This window comes from Triticum aestivum, chromosome 2B, assembly GCF_018294505.1.
Source record: "Triticum aestivum cultivar Chinese Spring chromosome 2B, IWGSC CS RefSeq v2.1, whole genome shotgun sequence".
NCBI classification, from domain to species: Eukaryota; Viridiplantae; Streptophyta; class Magnoliopsida; order Poales; family Poaceae; genus Triticum; species Triticum aestivum.
This window is the reverse complement of record NC_057798.1, coordinates 799,775,402-799,795,530: the sequence shown is the minus strand read 5'-3', so window position 1 is coordinate 799,795,530 and position 20,129 is coordinate 799,775,402. Positions and strand designations below refer to the sequence as shown.

Sequence of the window (20,129 nt, the reverse complement as noted above, 5' to 3'; positions counted from 1 at the left end):
CGCCGGTCCGCCACGGCCATACATGGTCTGCTGCGAGCGAAACGACGAGGGCTAGCTTCCCCTTACGTTCAGTACTCCTCAACCATGCAGCTGGCTGGGGTGGAATATTCTGAGCGCGCGGCCATGTTTTTGTCTTTTCGCATCAAACTTTGAGACCTGGAGGATGGGGCGTCGACCTATTGGCTGGGCAGCTGAGGTTGCTGTCAGCCCACCTGAATTCGAGTCCCGGCTCGGATGCGTAGTGCTCGCGGAGTTTCTTCTATAAAAAAATGCCAATGAGGTTTAGCTCCTGGGTTGGTTTCATATTTTTTAACTTTGAGAGCTTCGTTCAACAAATGAGCTCCGGGCACAATCAGCCAACAGGCCCATGCATGAGCAGGATAGGTGTTTCGGAGTCGGACCGACTCTCTCGATGACCATCAGTGAGAAAACATGCTTAGCGCAAAGACAGGCTGGTAGATACGTTATCTAACTTGTTATGTTTACACGTAGAACATCAAATCAAGGAAATGAGGAGGCTAGCACTTGAATCAAATTTCTGGCCGGCTCCCGAAGAAGAAGTGGTACATCTATACTCTAAGGACTTGAATGGTCATGGCTCTCTACCGGAATAGTCACATCTCACATGCGTCCATCTCATTCTCATGTGTGTTTCTACCATGGATCGATGGAAGAGAAACATGGTTGCATATTTTTCCACTTCGGATTCCGTTTATAACTGGCTACTTCTGACGAAAAGTCTCTCCCACAGCTGTCATTTCCCGGGGCTTTCCCCTGTGACTGTTGTGTTTGGGTCGTCATGTGTTTTCTCATCAATCAATTGTTACCCAAGGTTCTTGTGTGTTGTTCGTGTGTGCGTGCGTGTGTGTGTGTGTGTTTTTCTTGTAACCCCCGTGAACTCATTTAAACCTATTCTTTGCTTAGGCTGTAAAGCCTTATAAGAAACTTTTTTTAAAACAAAAGGGGCTTCCCCCCACCCCATTTTTTATTAGAAAACGGGGCAAAACAAGTCCAAGAGACTATTACAAGCGCTCGGATCTAACCAGAGAAAGCAAATCCAGCTAAAACCTAAAACGATCTTTTCGTGAAGCTGCACAGATATAGAGTCTAATAGCCACGCAGGGCGACAACGTCGTAGTAGCAACGATTGATCGCCCCCGCAGAGAACTTTCCATTGGTGTAGAGTGTTAGAATATGTTGGGTAGAGATAGGAAAGGTGTTTAAACTTGTAATCTCTTTCTATCTCTTATTCTGTTCTGATTCTTCTACCGACTTTCTCTGTAACGATCCTTCGATCGATCCTCCCTTGTAAGCCACGACATACATGATATAAATACAAACAACGGCCCGAGCAAAGGGTTCAATGCTTCCATCCAGTTTTGCATGGTAACAGAGCCTCTTCCTCCATAGATTGGATAGAGATCGGATCTAGCTACCCAGGCGACCGCAACTATGTCCACCACCATTGCCGCCATGACACCCAACACCATGGATGCGCTCACCACCACCTCCTCCTTCGCTTTTGCGTCACACTAGTAGAAAACAGGGCTTTGGTCCAGGCCACATAAGCCCATTAATCCCGGTTTAGTCACAAACTGGGACCCACGGGGGCATAGGTCTCGGTTCGTGAGGCCAGGGGGGCGGCCAGGCCTCGTGGGGCATTGGTCCCGGTTCGTCTGGCACCTCTGGTCCCGTTTCCAGTCACGAACCGAACAAGGCCCATTGGTCCCGGTTCGTGGCTGGAACTGGGACCAAATGTGGTCCTTTAGTCCCGGTTCCAGCCACGAACCGGGATCAATGTGATGCCTATATATACCCCCTTGCCCGCGAGTAGAGCAGTGGAGTGCTCTGTTTTTTTGGCCGGCCGTGGGAGAGCTTTGTGGTGCTAGCTCACCTCCTATGCATATGAGGTGTTCGCTAAAATGCTCGAGCCATACTTAAGCTTTCTCCTCTCGAAACTCCTTGTCCAAAGTCCATTTTCCTCTAAATTTGTCTAGATTAGACGGTCCGTCCTGTCCCGGCCCCGTCCTCATCGCCGTCGATCGCCCGCGCCGATCTCGCCGCCGGCACCACCGTGGTGAGCCTCTTAATCTTATCTTCTTTCTAAAAGAAAAAAGTTCTCGCCGCCGGCACCACCGTGACGTGCGTCGACTTCTGGGCCAACGAGTTCGGCATGCGGGTGCGGATCGCGCTGCGTGAGCTAGGCGTGCCGTGCGAGTACGTCGAGGAGGACCTCCGCGTCCGCGAGAGGAGCGATCTGGTGCGCCGCATGAACCCTGTTCTCCACATGGTACCCATCTTGATCCACCGCGGCCGTCCAGTCTGCGGCTCCGTCAACATCGTCGAGTACATCGACGAGGTCTGGGGTGAGGCCCGTTTGCTCCCCAGCAACCCAGTCGACAGGGCTCACGCTAGGTTCTGGGCTGACTTCGTTGACCACAAGGTACGCAAATTATTGTCACTTTTTTGTTGGAGTAAATTTTGTTTCGTCGATGCGTTAATTTATACTCCATGTGATGAGCTGAATGAAATTAGGTGTTGGGCGCCCAAGTAAGGTTTCTCTAGAGCAATGGCGGGGATAAAGATGCGGCCAAGGAAGAGTTGGTCGAGCAGCTCAAACGCCTAGAGGAGGTGCTCGGGACAAGGGCTTCTTTTCTGGCGACGAATTCGGATTCTTAGACATCGTTACGATCCCATTTTCAAGCATGTTTCATGGGTACGAGCAGCTTGGACGGTTTGACCTTGACGTGGAGTGCCCCAGGCTGACGTATTGGGCAAAGAGGTGCAAGCAAAGGGAGAGTGTAAGAGCGGTTCTTCCGGATGACACTGAGATGTACGAATTTCACAAGGAGTGGTACGGTATTCAGTAGCGAACCCGACTTCAGTAGCTGTACGCGGCTGAATTAATCTAGTGTGCTATCTATATATATATCTATATATATATATATATATATATATATTCGGTCTCGTTAGTTTATTTTGGTGCTAGTAGAAGGTTTTAGCTCTTTGTACCTATTTTGTACACATAAGCTATCGTTGTCATACAGATACAGAGTTTGCCTCTGCGATGCATGCACTTGTGTAACATAACGTGAATAAGTTTTGGCAGACCAATAAGACACCGCCGGCATATATACTTACTACTTAACAGCTATGAGAGTGACTCTTTCCTACTAGTAGAGGGTTGAGGCAAGGAGAGCCCTTTCTCCTCTGCTGTTTAATCTTGTAGTGGATGTGTTGACGAGAATGCTTAATAAAGCTACATGTTTTGGATTTCTCAAAGGTCCATGTCATGGTGTTTTGCCTGGGGGTTGTTAGTTTACAATATGCAGACGGCGCTATCTTATTTGTAGATAGTGATCCTAATCTGGCTGTTAACATGAAATAAGTCCTCACCTGCTTTGAGCAAGTGTCCGTGATGAAGATTAACTATGACAAAAGTGAGTTCATTCCATTGAATCTAGCACCCCACGGAACTGTAGAGCTTTCTAATGATGTTTTTGGTTGCCCTATTGGGTCCTTTCCCATTAAATATGAGTGAATAGCAAAAAACTACCACATTACGGGCTATCGTTCCAAAAAACTACCCTTTTTTTCCAAAAAAACTACCACAAAGTGGTGGGTGATAACCCACAAGTATAGGGGATCGCAACAGTTTTCGAGGGTAGAGTATTCAACCCAAATTTATTGATTCGACACAAGGGGAGCCAAAAAATATTCTTGAGTATTAGCAGTTGAGTTGTCAATTCAACCACACCTGGATAACTTAGTATCTGCAACAAAGTATTTAGTAGCAAAAGTGGTATGATAGTAATTGTAACAGTAGCAACAATAAAGATAAATGTTTTTGGGTTTTTGTAATAGTTGTAACAGTAGCAACGGACAAGTAAATAAGCGAAGAACAATATATGAAAAGCTCGTAGGCAATGGATCAGTGATGGATGATTATGCCGGATGCGATTCCTCATGCAATAGTTATAATATAGGGTGATATAGAACTAGCTCCAATCCATCAATGTAATGTAGGCATGTATTCCGTAAATAGTCACACATGCTTATGGAAAAGAACTTACATGACATCTTTTGTCCTAACCTCCCGTGGCAGCGGGGTCCTAGTGGAAACTAAGGGATATTAAGGCCTCCTTTTAATAGAGTACCGGACCAAAGCATTAACACATAGTGAATAAATGAACTCCTCAAACTACGGTCATCACCGAGAAGTACCCCGATTATTGTCACTTCGGGGTTGTCGGATCATAACACATAATATGTGACTATAGACTTGCAAGATAGGATCAAGAACACACATATATTCATGAAAACATAATAGGTTCAGATCTGAAATCATGGCACTCGGGCCCTAGTGACAAGCATTAAGCATAGCAAAGTCATAGCAACATCAATCTCAGAACATAGTGGATACTAGGGATCAAACCCTAACAAAACTAACTTGATTACATGGTAAATCTCATCCAACCCATCACCGTCCAGCAAGCCTACGATGGAATTACTCATGCACGGCGGTGAGCATCATGAAATTGGTGACGGAGGATGGTTGACGATGACGACGGCGATGAATCCCCCTCTCCGGAGCCCCGAGTGGACTCCAGATCAGCCCTCCCGAGAGAGATTAAGGCTTGGCGGCGGCTCCGTGTCGTAAAACGTGATGAAACTTTCTCCTTCAATTTTTCTCCCCGAGACGGTATATATGGAGTTGGAGTTGAGGTCGGAGGAGTTCCGGGGGGCCCACGAGATAGGAGGGCGCGCCCCTAGGGGGGGGCGCCCCCTGTCTCGTGGACATCCCGTGGGCCCACTAACCTTGATTCTTTCACCAAAAATTCTTATTAAATCTGAAAAGTGCCTCCGTGGATTTCCAGGACATTCCGAGAACTTTTCTTTTCTACACATAAAACAACATCATGGCAGTTTTGCTGAAATCAGCGTCAGTCTGGGTTAGTTTCATTCAAATCATGCAAGTTAGAGTCCAAAACAAGGGCAAAAGTGTTTGGAAAAGTAGATACGTTGGAGACGTATCAACTCCCCCAAGATTAAACCTTTGCTTGTCCTCAAGCAATTCAGTTGACAAACTGAAAATGATAAAGAAAAACTTTTACAAACTCTGTTTGCTCTTGTTGTTGTAAACATGAAAAGCCAGCATTCAAGTTTCAGCAAATATTATGAACTAACCATACTCACAATAACACATAGGTCTCACAATTACTCATATCAATAGCATAATCAGCTAGCGAGTCATAATAATAAAACTCGGATGACAACACTTTCTCAAAATAATCATAACATGATATAACAAAATGGTATCTCGCTAGCCCTTTCTGAGACCGCAAAACATAAATGCAGAGCACCTTTAAAGATCCAGGACTGACTAAACATTGAAATTCATGGTAAAATAGATCCAGTCAAGTCATACCCAATATAAACCAATAATAATGAATGCATATGACAGTGTGCTCTCCAGCGGGTGCTTTTAATAAGAAGGATGATGACTCAACATAAAAGTAAATAGATAGGCCCTTCGCAGAGGGAAGCAGGGATTTGTAGAGGTGCCAGAGCTCGATTTTAAAATAGAGATTGAATAACATTTTGAGCGGCATACTTTCGCTGTCAACGCAACAACTATGAGATGGCTGTATCTTCCATACTACATGCATTATAGGCAGTTCCCAAGCAGAATGGTAAAGGTTTATACTCCCCCAACCACCAACAAGCATCAATCCATGGCTTGCTCGAAACAATGAGTGCCTCCAACATACAACAGCCCTAGGGGAGTTTTATTCAATTATTTTGATTTGCTTAGATCTTTTTGGATCATGGGACTGGGCATCCCGGTTACCGGCCTTTTCTCGTGAATGAGGAGCGGAGTCCACTCCTCGTGAGAATAACCCACCTAGCATGGAAGATATAGGCAGCCCTAGTTGAAACATGAGTGCTCGAGCATACAAAAGAGAATTTCATTTGAAGGTTTGGAGTTTGGCACATACAAATTTACTTGGAACGGCAGGTAGATACCGCATATAGGAAGGTATAGTGGACTCATATGGAACAACTTTGGGGTTGAAGGAGTTTGGATGCACAAGCAGTATTCCCGCTTAGTACACGTGAAGGCTATCAAAAGACTGGGAAGCGACCAACTGAGAGAGCGACAACAGTCGTAAGCATGGATTAAAATTAATTCAGACCGGATACAAGCATGAGTAGGATATAATACACCATGAACATAAATATCATGAAGGCTATGTTGATTTGATTCAACTACATGCGTGAACATGTGCCAAGTCGAGTCACTCAATTCATTCAAAGGAGGATACCATCCCATCATATCACATCATAATCATTCTAATAGCATGTTGGCACGCAAGGTAAACCATTATAACTCATAGCTAATCAAGCATGGCACAAGCAACTATAATCTCTAAGTGTCATTGCAAATATGTTTATTTCATAATAGCTGACTCAGGAACGATGAATCATCATATTTACAAAAACAAGAGAGGTCGAGTTCATACCAGCTTTTCTTATCCCAATAAGTCCATCATATATCATCATTATTGCCTTTCACTTGCACGACCGAATGAAGTGTATAATAATAAGAGTGCACGTGCATTGAACTAAGCTGGAACCTGCAAGCATTCAACTGAAGAGAGAAGACAAGTAATATAGGCTCTAAATATAAATAATCAATCATGCATATAAGAGCCACTAAGCATTTTCAATATGGTCTTCTCGACCCCCAAAGGAAAGAAAAGAAAATAAAACTATTTACACGGGAAAGCTCCCAACAAGTAAGAAGAAGAACTAGAAATCTTTTTGGGTTTTCATTTTAATTCCTACTACAAGCAAGGGAATTAAACTAACTAATTTTTTTTGGTTTTTCTTAAGGTTTAACAAACACACAAGAAGAAAACTAGAAAAAGAAATTTAAACTAACATGGATAATACAATGAAAGAGTATGAGCACCGACGACTAGTGTGTGAACATGAATGTAAAGTCGGTGAGAAATACGTACTCCCCCAAGCTTAGGCTTTTGGCCTAAGTTGGTTTAATACCAAGGACCACCGCTACTCTCTCCGGTGTAAGGAGAGGTATAATTAGGATAATACTGGCTGGTCATCTCCGGATCCCACTGGACAGATGATGCGCGAAAAGGGTCCAGTCCAGGTTCCGGTTCAGGTTCAGGTTCAGGTTCTGGAGTAAAAGCTTGAGCTAGATGATTGTTCACCGCCTCCGGTGTAACGAGAAATTTTTCTGCAAGCAAATCAAACAACAGAGGCGCAGGCAAAATAATAATCTCAAAGTGTTTCTTATTGAATCTAAGTTTATACAAGAGCATCATATCTTCGTTGTCAACAATAAACTTATGTGCTACCATGCTCTTGTAATCTAGAATGTGAGGAGGCAATATTGTCTCCTTTTCCTCATGGTGCCTAATGGGTATCTGAAAATGTCTAGCAAGACGTGCAGCATAGATACCTCCAAATATGGGGCCTTTTGTACGATTCAGAGCTAGCCGTTTAGCAACGATGACACCCATATTAAAACTATTGTCTCCAAGCAAAGCATGTTGAAGCATGATAATATCAGGAACACTCAAGTTTCCACTATTCCCACGACCAATCAAGCATCTAATAGCGAATATGGCAAAGTAGCATAAAACAGGAAAGTGTATGCTAGAGACTTTTGCTTCGGAACCCTTCTTTGGCTCCTCTATAGCGATAATATCAACAAAGCCAGCCACATCTTCACGATGGGGTTCCTCTAATTCTCCCTCATAAGGTATCCTACATACCGCGCAAAAATGACATAAAGACATTTGTTTGAACTCGTCATATAAATAAAATGATACTTCAGGCGGTGACTTCTTAGGATAAAAATAAAAGTTTTGCACGAAAGTGTTGGTGAGTAAGAGATACTGATCGATTCGGTCGTTGATGAAACCGGTGAGGCCTGCGGTCTCAATTAAAGCATAAAAGTCTTCATGAATTCCGGCTTCCTTCAAGAAATCCTCACATGGCCATTCACATGACCGTACTTCCGCTAAGCGAGGAAGATTATACTTGGGTTTTTCCTTCTCTTTGTCTTGTTTTTCCTTAGAACTTTGGCTAGAAGAGCCTTTAAAGAACCTCCTTAACATTTTCTGAAAAATTCTGAAATTTTAGCAACTTCAAAATAAAAGTGCATAAAACTAAACAAGATTGATAGCAACTACTCCTACAAGTGCCTAGAGCCTATATCATGCATTGGAATTGCTTGGGACCTCAAAAATTTAACATGCAAGCTCAAGAACAGGGTCACCAAGGCAGCAAGGATTTGCAATGAATAAAGCACTAGAACAAAAACTAATTGGACCAATGGAGGAGTCACATACCAAGCAACAATCTCCCAGAGAAATTTAGCGAATGGAGCTTTGAGCTAAGAGATCGAAAATCGCAGCAAAACGAGCTAGAACTTGGGCTTGAGCTGGATGGGGATTTTTTTGGGTAGAAGATGAAGTGTGTGGGTGCTGGCATAAGTGGAGGGGAGTCACCAGGGGCCCACGAGACAGGGGGCGCGCCCTACAGGGGGGGGGGGGCGCCCTCCTCTCTCGTGGCCTGGTGCTTGGCCCTCCTGCAGTGTTTTCAGTGCCTAAAATCCTCAAATATTCCAGAAAAAATCATACTAAATTTGCAGGGCATTTGGAGCACTTTTATTTTCGGACTATTTTTTATTGCACGGATAAATCAGAAAACAGACAGATAATACTATTTTTTCTTTATTTATTCTAAATAACAGAAGGTAAAAGGAGGGTACAGAAGGTTGTGCCTTCTAATTTCATCCATCACGTGATCATCAAAATGAATCCACTAACAAGGTTGATCAAGTCTTGTTAACAAACTCATTCCGAATAACACGGAACCGGAGAAATTTCGAATAACACTAAGTTACCTCAACGGGGATATGAAAATCCCCAACAATAAGAATATCATACTTTTTCTTGATAGTAGGGAGAGGAAATTTAAACCTCCAAAAATGATAGTTGGAACTTTTTCAATAGAATTGATGCTATGAACTTGAGATTGGTTCCTCGGAAAGTGTACCGTATGCTCATTACCATTAACATGAAAAGTGACATTGCCTTTGTTGCAATCAATAACAGCTCCTGCAGTATTAAGAAAAGGTCTACCAAGGATAATAGACATACTATCGTCCTCGGGAATATCAAGAATAACAAAGTCCGTTAAAATAGTGACATTTGCAACCACAACAGGCACATCCTCACAAATACCGACAGGTATAGCAGTTGATTTATCAGCCATTTGCAAAGATATTTTAGTAGGTGTCAACTTATTCAATTCAAGTCTACGATATAAAGAGAGAGGCATAACACTAACACCGGCTCCAAAAGCAGTTCTAACATAATTTCTTTTAATAGAGCATGGTATAGTTGGTACACCCGGATCTCCAAGTTTCTTTGGTATTCCACCCTTAAAAGTGTAATTAGCAAGCATGGTGGAAATTTCAGATTCCGGTATCTTTCTTTTATTTGTGATGGTATCCTTCATATATTTAGCATAAGGATTTGCTTTAAGCATATTGGTTAAGCGCATACGTAAGAAAATAGGTCTAATCATTTCAGCAAAGCGCTCAAAATCCTCATCATCCTTTGACTTGGATGGTTTAGGAGGAAAGGGCATGGGTTTCTGAACCCATGGTTATCTTTCTTTCCCGTGCTTCCTAGCAACAAAATCTCTCTTATCATAACGTTGATTCTTTGATTGTGGGTTATTAAGATCAACAGCAGGTTCAATCTCTACATCATTGTCTTTGCTAGGTTGAGCATCAACATGCACATTATCATTAACATTATCATTAGGTTCATGTTCATCACCTGATTGTGTTTTAGCATCAGAGATAGAAGTATCATTGGGATTCTCAAGTGTTTCTACATTAGGTTCACTAGAAGTTTGCAAAGTCCTATCATTCTTCTTTTTCTTCTTCTTAGAAGAACTAGGAACATCTAGATTATTATTCTGAGAATCTTGTTCAATTATCTTAGGGTGGCCTTCAGGATATAAAGGTTCCTGAGTCATTCTACCAGTTCTAGTAGTCACTCTAACAGCAAAGTCATCAAGCAAATCATTTTGAGCTTTAAGTACTTGCTCAGCTTGAGTAGCAACCATAGAAGCATATTTGCTAACGCGGTGGAGTTCATCTTTAACTCTAGCCAGATTATCACCTACGCGTCCTATCTCGAAAGCATTATTCTTTAACTCTCTACCAACATAAACATTAAAACTTTCTTGTCTAGCCATAAAGTCATCAAATTCATCTAAGCATGGGCTATGAAATTTAGTAGAGGGTATTTCAACTATATCGTATCTATCGAGAGTATTTACCTTCACTACCTGTGTCAGGTTATCAAGACAATGTAGTTCTTCACGCGGTATATTTAGACCATGTATTTCTTTAATAGGAGGTAAATTCTTAACATCTTCAGCTTTAATACCTTTTTCTTTCATTGATTTCTTTGCCTCTTGCATATCTTCATGACTGAGAAATAAAACACCTCTCTTCTTCGGAGTGGGTTTATGAATAGGCTCAGGAGTTGGCTCAATTGGTTCAGGAATTACTTCAGGAACTGGCTCGGGAAGAGTCCAATTATTTTCATTAGTCAACATATTATTCAATAGTATTTTAGCTTCGTTGACTGTTCTTTCCCTGAAAACACAACCAACACAACTATCCAAGTGGTCCTTGGAAGCATCGGTTAGTCCATTATAAAAGATATCAAGTATTTCATTTTTCTTAAGATGATGATCAGGCAAAGCATAAAGCAACGGGAGAAGCCTCCCCCAAGCTTGTGGGAGACTCTCTTCTTTGATTTGCACAAAATTATATATTTCCCGCAAGGCAGCTTGTTTCTTATGAGCAGGGAAATATTTAGCAGAGAAGTAATAAATCATATCCTGGGGACTACGCACACAACCAGGAGCAGGAGAATTATACCAAGTCTTAGCATCACCCTTTAATGAGAATGGAAATATCTTAAGGATATATAAATAGCGAGACTTCTCATCATGAGTAAATAGAGTGGCTATATCATTCAACTTGGTAAGATGTGCCACAACAGTTTCAGATTCAAGGCCATAAAAAGGATCAGATTCAACTAAAGTAATAATATCAGGATCAACAGAGAATTCATAATCCTTATCAGTAACACAGATAGGTGAAGTAGCAAAAGTAGGATTGGGTTTGATTCTAGCATTAAGAGACTGCTGCTTCCATTTAGCTAATAATTTCTTAAGATCAGATCTATCATTGCAAGCAAGAATTTCCATAGCAGCTTTTTCATTCATAACATAACCCTTAGGAACAACAGGTAAAACATAATCATTGGGGGAATGTTCATCATCACTATCATCAATAGAATCTTCAATATTTTCATTCCCCCTAACTGTAGCAAGTTGTTCATCAAGAAATTCACCTAATGGCAAAGTAGTATCACACACAGAAGTAGTTTCATCATGCATAGCAGAAGTGGCATCATCAATAACATCTGACATATCAGAATTCATAGCAATAGCAGGTTTAGGTGTCGCAAGCCTACTAATAACGGAAGGAGAATCTAGTGCAGAGCTAGATGGCAGTTCCTTACCTCCCCTCGTAGTTGAGGGTAAAATCTTGGTCTTAGCGTCTTTCAAGTTCTTCATAGTGATCAACAGATATAAATCCCAAGTGACTCAGAGAGTAGAGCTATGCTCCCCGGCAACGGCGTCAAAAATTAGTCTTGATAACCCACAAGTATAGGGGATCGGAACAGCTTTCGAGGGTAGAGTATTCAACCCAAAGTTATTGATTCGACACAAGGGGAGCCAAAGAATATTCTTGAGTATTAGCAGTTGAGTTGTCAATTCAACCACACCTGGATAACTTAGTATCTGCAACAAAGTATTTAGTAGCAAAAGTGGTATGATAGTAATGGTAACAGTAGCAACAGTAAAGATAAATGTTTTTGGGTTTTTGTAATAGTTGTAACAGTAGCAACGGAAAAGTAAATAAGCGAAGAACAATATATGAAAAGATTGTAGGCAATGGATCGGTGATGGATGATTATGCCGGATGCAATTCCTCATGCAATAGTTATAACATAGGGTGATATAGAACTAGCTCCAATTCATCAATGTAATGTAGGCATGTATTCCGTAAATAGTCACATGTGCTTATGGAAAATAACTTGCATGACATCTTTTGTCTTACCCTCCCGTGGCAGCGGGGTCCTAATGGAAACTAAGGGATATTAAGGCCTCCTTTTAATAGAGAACCGGACCAAAGCATTAACACATAGTGAATAAATGAACTCCTCAAACTACGATCATCACCGAGAAGTATCCCGATTATTGTCACTTCGGGGTTGTCGGATCATAAGACATAATAGGTGACTATAGACTTGCAAGATAGGATCAAGAACACACATATATTCATGAAAACATAATAGGTTCAGATCTGAAATCATGGCACTCAGGCCCTAGTGACAAGCATTAAGCATAGCAAAGTCATAGCAACATCAATCTTAGAACATAGTGGATACTAGGGATCAAACCCTAACAAAACTAACTTGATTACATGGTAAATCTCATCCAACCCATCACCGTCCAACAAGCCTACGATGGAATTACTCACGCACGGCGGTGAGCATCATGAAATTGGTGATGGAGGATGGTTGATGATGACGACGGCGACGAATCCCCCTCTCCGGAGCCCCGAACGGACTCCAGATCAGCCCTTCCAAGAGAGATTAGGGCTTGGCTGCGGCTCCGTGTCATAAAACGCGATGAAACTTTCTCCTTGAATTTTTTCTCCCCGAGACGGTATATATGGAGTTGGAGTTGAGGTCGGAGGAGGTCCGGGGGGCCCACGAGATAGGAGGGTGCGCCCCTAGGGGGGCACCCCCATGTCTCGTGGACAGCCCGTGGGCCCCCTGACCTTGATTATTTCGCCAAAGTTTCTTATTAAATTTGAAAAGTGCCTCTGTGGATTTCTAGGACATTCCGAGAACTTTTCTTTTCTACACATAAAACAACATCATGGCAGTTCTGCTGAAAATAGCGTCAGTCCGTGTTAGTTTCATTCAAATCATGCAAGTTAGAGTCCAAAACAAGGGCAAAAGTGTTTGGAAAAGTAGATACGTTGGAGACGTATCAGTGAGCTGTTCCAAAAAAGAACCAAGTGGCCGAATGATTACATTTTAAGTGGGTTTATAACATGTGCGGCCCGCCCGTCAGGGTTTTGTCGGCCACAGGGCTGACGGTGCACGGCTGACGGCCGTTAGGGCGCATGAGCCATCCCAGCCAGGTCAAGACGGATCCGTCTCTCACTCTGTCTACCTCGCGCTTACTCAGTCTCACTCTGTCCCCCCTTGCTCTGTTTCGCCTGGCCGAGCTCCCCATCGTCGCCGACCACCTCCGTTCCTCATCGCCGGCCAAGATGCCTTCTTGGAATCATGGGGATGAGAGCTCCGACGGCGACAACATGGGGGGCAACTTGATGGACATGGAGTACTTTGTAAGCCTCATCCTCCTCCTCTCTATCATTATCTAGGGTTAGGGTTAGGGTTGAATCGATTTGGGAATGAGGGTTGATGATCTGCATATTTGTATGGATAGATTCGTTTGGTTTGGTTAGATGTTAGTTTTGATCTAGGGTATGGATGCAACTGTGATGTCTGATCTGATCTACCTTGTACATTTGACCTTGAGCAAGGCAAAGCTTTACTCAAATGGAACTATTGATGCTTTGGTTCTGATCTACCGTGTACTGCATGTAGGACACACCTGACAGCATCCCTGAGCCACTCTTGTGTGGTGCTCCCATGAAGGAAGTTGCCAAGTGCACTCTGCACGAGATGAAGCCTAGGAAGTGTGTTGCTTTTGAAGGTGCTAACACTAGGAGGAGGTTCTACGGATGCCCTGTTCAGGTGAGTAATTTAGTAAATCAGTAGCTCATTGTTATCTGAAGTCAGTGTTCTTATTTGCAGAGAGTGTGATTTTTTACTTGATATATGAATTCAGTGATTCATTTAAGCTATCTCGTTATCAGTTATGCCTAGTGGATTCAGTTATGCTGGGTGGATTCAGTTAATGTGTAGATTTTTTTTAGTCTGCAGAAAGTAAGTGATTGAGTTATGCTAAGTGTTGGTTTTTGTTTGCATAGATTAAGTGTATTGAATGGATATATGAAGTCAGTCATGGTGGACAGATATATTGATTGGTTTATGTTATGCTATATTTAATTGCATATATTTTTGAATTTGTACATTAACTCTGTTTGAACTGAATTTAGTACTGAATTTATGCATTTTATGAAGTATGTGTTGTCTGATCAAACTACAAGGAGGTGTAAATTGTGGTGTAGTTCAGCGGGTTGATCCTGTCTGGCCTGATGTACTTAAGAACTGCCTCATCAAGCTATGGGAAATGTTCCATGAAAAAAACCTTGGAAGGATTCAAGACAAGCATGCATATGAGGATGAGGTTGCCAAGTTGAAGAAGGAGTATGATCATCTCTGCACTGAGTATCATAAAATGGTTGATGATGTTAGCAAGATGTTTGACTGGCAGGATGGTGTTGGCAAGATTGACTACCAGAAAGCAATGGATGATGAGAAATATGAGAATAAGAAGGAAGAGCTAGAGTTGGAGATGAAGGTGGAGAAGCTAAGTCTAGCAAAAGAACAGAAGTGTATCCTTCAGGCCCAGGCAGACATAATTCACAACACCAGGAAGGCTATGAAAGAGATCAAGGTGGACAGGAATCTTCTTGCACAAGAGAAGAAAGAGCTTAAGAAGGTAGTTGCTAATCTATTGAATGCTGGCCATGGGATCAAGGAAAAGCTTGAGCAAATCAAGGCCATACTAGAGGCTTGAAGATTTGGACAATGGTGGTTAAGTAAGTAAGGTGGCCTACACATATAACATGCCTTGCAAGATGATGGCAGGAGTATATTTTGTGCAGTCCTATATGAACTGTTTAAGTTATGGTAACTGGAGTGGTGGTAGACTTTGAGAACCTTTTGCTAAGTCAGGCTTATGTTATTGTACTCTTAAGAACCTATCTATCTTAAGTAATGAAGTGAAGATCTGTTTTATTTCTTTAGGTTGTTTTCCTGAAACTAGCAATGCTATACTAGTTTATTTTTGGGCCTAAAACCATTATGTATACAATGTGGGCGTAGTACTGGGCTGGTTTTTTTACTCCTGTGCCTACCTACCACCAACCCTTAGTAGTCTATAAAGCCCACCCCTTGGCAGAAACCACAGTCAATCCCGCTGCCCACCCTTCTCCACCCCCAGCCGCCAAAGAAAACCCTAGAATTCTAGGGAGAAATGGATCCTGGAGAGGTGATAGATGGAGAAGAAGAGGTGCCCAGGGGAGCCAGGTGCAGAGATGCAAGAAGGAGGGTGAGAAGGCAACTTGCTGGGATGATCCTTGCAACACGCCAACTGCAAGGACACAGAGCAGTTCCTGGAGGCATTCCCCTGGCTCCAACCCTAGTGATGCTGATATCATCTACTAGGCAAAGAGGAGGGAAAATTTCCATCATTTTCAGGTCACTAGGTAGAGGTGGACTAGGATTCTGTACTCATGATATTGCTGTTATGTTTCTGTGGTCCTAGATCTGTCTTTCTATCTATGTGATGTATGAAGTTGGTGTAAGAATAATGTTGAACGAGCTATGTATGTGATGAATCAAGTTGTCTATGATGCAATTTATGAAGTTGGTGTAAGAAAAATGTTGAATGATCTATCTATGTGATGAATCAATCTGTCTATGATGCAATTTATGAGTGAATGTTTTATCTATATTTGTATGTATGAACGATTTGATTTGGTGAAGGTTTGATCTGTTAGGGTTTGGTCGACAAGTTACCACTCAAAGTCACCTCATTAGGCCACTTTAGGGTTTGGTCGACAAGTTGCCACCCAAAGTGACCTGATTAGGCCACTTTAGGGTTGGTCGACAAGTTGCCACCCAAACTAACCTAATTTGGCCACTTTAGGGTTGGTCGACAAGTTGCCACCCAAAGTGACCTAATTTGGCCACTTTAGGGTTGGTCGACAAGTTGCCACCCAAATTGACCTAATTTGGCCACTTTAGGGTTGGTTGACAAGTGGCCACCCAAAGTGACCTAATTAAGCCACTTTAGGGTTGACCAAATCATATCAATCAATTATCAACAAAAGTTATCAATTCATCTATATAACAATGATCAACATAAGAAATAATTTCATATGAAACAATTCATAACTTAGGTCATATCAAATCAAAATAGATGTTGACAGCAGATAACTTAATTGTTCCAAGTAGTTGAAACACACACCACATAACTTAATTGTTCAAATCGAAACAGAGTTGAGTGCAACAAACACAGATACCAAGCATGCCTAACAAGCGTAGTTCAAGGCATAACAAATATAGGTCTCATCACCAGATTGCAACATATTCAATGGTTGCCACTGGCTGTGAAATACAAAGCAAATTTTCTTGGGGCCTTCCTCTTCCTCTTAGAACAAACATCAGCTTGACATGAGGTTGATGCTGCCCTTGGAGCATTGAAACCTCTTGCAACTCTTGATCTGGCGTTCTTTGCTGGAGATGATGCACTTAACCTTGTGTTGTTGGCTAGTGCTGGGTTCTTTCTCTTTCTTGATCCAGCTGTTGAGACTGCAGTACAAATAGTGGTTGCCCTTGTTGAAGTTGTTTCTCTTTCTGTGCTGGTGCTGGGTTCTTTCTCTTTCTGGAAATATTTGCATTATTTTGAAATTTGTTATGCCTCTTTGAGCTCATATCTGGATTGAAAATTAATTTTCATAAGAGTGAGGTGGTTGGAATGAGGGTTAGATGAGGACATAACCAGTCTTTTTGAACAAAGTATTACTTGTAAGGGAGGTGAACTACCTTTTAAATATTTAGGAATTCCGGTAGATGAAAAGAGGCTGAAAAACACCGACTAGACCCCCCCGTGTGGATAAGATGGAAAAAAGATAGATCATTGGTTGGGGGGGGGTTATTAAATATAGCTAGGAGACTGACTTTGGTAAACTCCTCTTTATGTAGCTTGCCATTGTATATGCTCTCTTTCTATGGTCTTCCCAAAGGGGTCAAGAAAAAGTATGATAAACCTAGATCCAGTTTTCCTTTGAACGGAGAGTAAATAAAATATCATTTAGTTGTTTGGCCTATTGTTTCCTTTGACCGAGGCTATTTTACATGCCAAGGACAAGGAAAAGTTGTATACAGGTCCTTAAAAAGGAAAAGATGATCTTGAGGATCCCTTGTACGTTCTGCCGCACGTTTGCACCACTTTTCGCCTTGGTGTATGATCCTTTGAAGGGATGGACGATCGAGTATAGATAAGGGGCCTGGAAAAGGGGCCCTTGGTAGTATCGAAAAGTGATGTGGGTTGTAAAGAACCTGAAAAAAATAAGAAAAAAAGAGAAAGAAAATATGAAGGTCCGGATAGGATCGAGCCGTATTGCGGACTTTGATTTTAGTGTGCCTCCGTCCTTGCCCATGGTATCTTTAATGCGCAGTTATGCACGCGCGGTACGTATGCCGCAATCGGGTTGGGATTTTGACGGAGGCCAGATTGCTAATCGAGCTCTAGACGAGCCGAACTGTCATTCTACAGGGTAAGACAGACTTGTTTGACAGTGTCTGAGGGCTTGACTGCCGAGGTAGTGTTCGGCTTGTTAAGGCCACCCTATACTTCAGCTGCGAGGGTTGCGGTATGCTCCTCAGTACGGAAGGAGCACTCCATATTTCGATATACTGTTATGACGCCGCGAGGTCCGGGCATTTTGAGCTTAAGTAAGCATAATGTGGGACGGCATTGAAGCGGGCAAAGGCGGTTCATCCGAGCAGTGCGTGGTAACCCCTATGGAAGGGGACGATGTCGAAGATCAAGTCTTCGCTTCGGAAGTTGTCCGGCGAGCCGAAGACCAGTTCCAATGTTACGGAGCCTGTGCAACGGGCTTCCACACCAGGGATTACTCCTTTAAAGGTGGTTTTAGTGGGCTTGATTCTTGACGAATCAATACCCATTTTGCGGACTGTGTCTTGATAGAGCAGATTAAGACTGCTACCGCTGTCCATAAGGACTCGTGTGAGATGGAATCCGTCGATGATTGGATAGAGGACCAAGGCCGCCGAACCTCCATGATGGGTACTGGTCGGGTGATCCTTACGATCGAAGATGATCGGACAAGCCGACCAGGGGTTGAATTTTGGGGCGACCGACTCTACGGCGTAGACATCCCTTAGCGCACGCTTGTGCTCCCTCTTTGGGATATGCGTAACGTATATCATATTCACCGTTTTTACCTCAGGGGAAAATTTTCTTCTGTCCCCTTGTGTTCGGTAGGCGAGGCTCTTCATTGTCATCCTCACTGGGTGGCCCTTTCCCCTTATTTTTGGTGTTTATCTTACCGGCCTGTTTGAAACCCCCACAATTTATGTTGGTGTGATTGGCAGGCTTGTTAGGGGAGCCATGAATCTGGCAAGGTCGACCGAGTATCCTGTCCAGACTGGATTGGCTATCCTTGTTTCCTTTGAATGGCTTCTTCCGCTGACCGGGTTTGCAGCCACTGAATTCGGCATTGATCGCCGTATCTTCGGTATTTTCGTTGTTGTTTCGACGCTTGTTTTTGTTGCGTCATGGCCTACTGTTGCTGTCCCTGGCTTCGGAGGTGCTGGGGTCGCTGGTGCTATTGCTTCCACGAGCTAGCCAGCTATCTTCTCCCACGCAAAAGCGGGTCATGAGTGCTGTGAGGACTGCCATGGACTTTGGCTTTTCTTGGCCGAGGTGTCGGGCAAGCCACTCATCCCGGACACTGTGTTTAAAGGCCGCAAGGGCTTCGACGTCTGGACAATCGACAATTTGGTTCTTTTTGATAAGAACCTGGTCCAGAGCTTCCGGGCTGACTCTCTGGGTTCTGGACTATGTGACTAAGGTCATCAGCGTCCGAAGGCCGGACATAGGTGCCTTGGAAGTTGTCTCGAAAGGCATCCTCCAAATCGTCCCACCTACCAATAGAGTTTTCTGGGAGGCTGTTTAACCAGTGTCGTGATGCTCCCTTGAGCTTCAGGGGGAGGTACTTGGTAACCCACAAGTATAGGGGATCGTAACAGTTTTCGAGGGTAGAGTATTCAACCCAAATTTATTGATTCGGCACAAGGGGAGCCAAAGAATATTCTCAAGTATTAGCAGTTGAGTTGCTAATTCAACCACACCTGGATAACTTAGTATCTGCAGCAAAATATTTAGTAGCAAAGTAATATGGAAGTAACGGTAACAGTAGCAAAAGTAACAGTAGCAGTTTTGTAGTAATTGTAACAGCAGCAACGGTAAAGTAACTAAGCAAAGAGCAATATGTGAAAAGCTCGTAGGCATTGGATCAGTGATGGATAATTATGTCGGATGCGATTCCTCATGTAATAGTTATAACATAGGGTGACACAAAACTAGCTCAAGTTCATCAATGTAATGTAGGCATGTATTCCGAATATAGTCATACGTGCTTATGGAAAAGAACTTGCATGACATCTTTTGTCCTACCCTCCCGTGGCAGCGGGGTCCTAATGGAAACTAAGGGATATTAAGGCCTCCTTTTAATAGAGTACCGGACCAAAGCATTAACACTTAGTGAATACATGAACTCCTCAAACTACAGTCATCGCCGGTAAGTATCCCAATTATAGTCACTTCGGGGTTAACGGATCATAACACATAATAGGTGACTATAGACTTGCAAGATAGGATCAAGAACTCACATATATTCATGAAAACATAATAGGTTCAGATCTGAAATCATGGCACTCGGGCCCTAGTGACAAGGATTAAGCATAGCAAAGTCATAGCAACATCAATCTCAGAACATAGTGGATACAAGGGATCAAACCCTAACAAAACTAACTTGATTACATGGTAAATCTCATCCAACCCATCACCGTCCAGCAAGCGTACGATGGAATTACTCATGCACGGTGGTGAGGATCATGAAATTGGTGATGGAGGATGGTTGATGATGACGACGATGACAAATCCCCCTCTCCAGAGCCCCAAACGGACTCTAG

The 20,129-nt window shown here is 42.8% G+C and overlaps 1 pseudogene; it reads left to right on the top strand.

Annotated features, from left to right (window-relative positions):
• The first annotated feature begins 594 nt into the window (after nt 1-594).
• Nucleotides 595-2,902, top strand: LOC123039713 (probable glutathione S-transferase; annotated as a pseudogene).
• Nucleotides 2,903-20,129: the final 17,227 nt, after the last annotated feature.